Source organism: Heterocephalus glaber, unplaced genomic scaffold (genome assembly GCF_053883595.1).
Source record: "Heterocephalus glaber isolate CG9 unplaced genomic scaffold, H.glaber_assembly_v1.0 deba00001805, whole genome shotgun sequence".
Lineage (NCBI taxonomy): Eukaryota > Metazoa > Chordata > Mammalia > Rodentia > Bathyergidae > Heterocephalus > Heterocephalus glaber.
Window position 1 is genome coordinate 2,092,458 of NW_028258480.1, and position 2,061 is coordinate 2,094,518.

The following is a 2,061-nucleotide window of genomic DNA, read 5'->3' on the forward strand; positions in this document are numbered from 1 at the left end:
GTTTTGTTCTAATGCATAGTTCCATCCTGCTATTGCATTTTTAGATGCCTTATTGTATTTTTGTGTCAGAAAAAACCAAAAGTTTTCAATTCTCATTTGAAATATATAGAGAAATTTCAAATAAGGGGAAATATAAAAAGACTAAGAATGAGAAAAGATTGGAATAAGACAGTTTGCCTGGTTTTATATGCAGTCAAAACAACTGCATGTAAACTGAGCACGGCATGAACAATTTAGAGAATAGCCGCACAAGGGAGTAGTACGAAGCAAAGAGCAGACCAGACTATTGTAACCACGGCAACAAGAACAACCTGTGCGATCGTGATGTTGGAGCCAGTCAATTAATTACTCACCTTATCACTGCACACATAAGCCAAAACACAGTTAAACACAGCAGCATGCCAGCGCTTGTCAGTTGTACTTAAAGTGCTGGAGTAACACGACATTTCAGCAGGACCCTCTCTGTCTCCTCCCAGCAGTGTCTGCAGTTGAGTCTGCTCGTCAGAAAGGTGTCGGGGGACAAACACGCTTGATCTTCTGGCCTGAGCTCACATCCCAGTGCCATGCTTGAAACTGGCTACTAAGCAGGTAATTCCAAACCCAAACCCAAAGTTGAGAATCCCTGGTTTTCCTCTGACCACGAAGCCACTTGGCCACAAGGCCTCAGTGTTTCTTTCCTCTCCTGTGTGCAGCAGACATGCCGGCCTGGACCCCAGTGCTCAACCAGTCTGGCTCCCCGGAGTTGGTGTTCCGAGTGTTCACGGCTGTCCCTGAGCTGTAGATCCTGCTGTTCCTCTTCTTCCTGCTGCTCTACCTCATGATCCTGGTTGGAAACGCTGCCATCGTCTGGGTGGTGAGCATGCACAGTGCCCTGCACTCCCCCATGTATTTCTTCCTGTGTAGCCTGTCCTTGCTGGAGATTTGCTACACCTCTGTCGTGGTGCCCTTGATGCTTTCCAACATCTCTGGGGGCCAGAAGCCCATTCCTGTGGCTGGCTGCAGGGCCCAGATGTTCCTTTTTGTTACCTTTGGCAGCACCGACTGCTTCTTCTTGGCCATCATGGCCTACGACAACTATGTGGCCATCTGCCACCTGCTGCACTATAGCCTGATCATGACACAGAGGCTGTGGTTGGGGATGGTGGCAGGCTCCGTGGGCCTCGCTCTCTTCCTGTCCCTGCAGCTCACCACCCTGATCTTCTCCCTCCCCTTCTGTGGGCGCCACAGGAAAATCAACCACTTCCTCTGTGATGTGCCTCTGATCCTGCAGCTGGCCTGTGTAGACATCCGCGTGCAGCAGGCCATGCTCTATGTCGTGGGCATCCTGGTGCTGACTGTGCCCTTCCTGCTCATCTGCGTCTCCTACGGGTTTATCACAGCTGCCATCCTGTGCATCTGGTCCTCAGAGGGCCAGTAGCATGCCTGCTCCACCTGCTCCTCAGGCCTCACTGTGGTCCTGCTGCAGTATGGCTGCTGCAGCCTGGTCTACCTGCAGCCACCCTCCAGCACCTTGGAGGACGAGGATCACCATGCCGCCCTGGTCTACACTTTTGTCACCCCCTTGTCACTACACTTTTGTCACTCAACCCCTTGATTTACACCCTGCGGGACAAGGATGTCGAAGGTGCCCTGCGAGGTGCCATGGTGAGCAAAGGTTCCTCTGAATCCAGCTGAAGGTTGTGTTACGTCAATTAGCTCTAAGAGACAACAGACTTGTATCATACCGAATTTTGCATTTGATATGTCTTCACTCTGTGCATGTCTGTGTCCCTTCTGTTGTTAGAATGTCATCATCATACTGGGTTGTAATCCACCCTATTGATCTTACTTGAACTTCAATATCTCTTTAAAAACTCTACCTTCAAGCACTTGAGGGGTAGGAATTCAGGATAAGTACATTTTTGGGGTGAGGAACAATTCAGCCCATATGTGCCACTTTGGGTGGAGTCTCAATTTGACTGGCTGTGGGATTTGTCCTGGCAGTTGGTGGATCATACTTCTAGCTGTGTCTGAGTGGGCTATACTGGTGTGGTCTTGGGGGTCTGTCTGGTCCCTTACTCT

General features: G+C 50.1%; 1 pseudogene; it reads left to right on the forward strand.

Moving 5' to 3' along the window:
- The first annotated feature begins 697 nt into the window (after nt 1–697).
- Nucleotides 698–1,674, forward strand: LOC101705776 (olfactory receptor 10Q1-like; annotated as a pseudogene).
- The last annotated feature ends 387 nt before the right edge of the window (nt 1,675–2,061 follow it).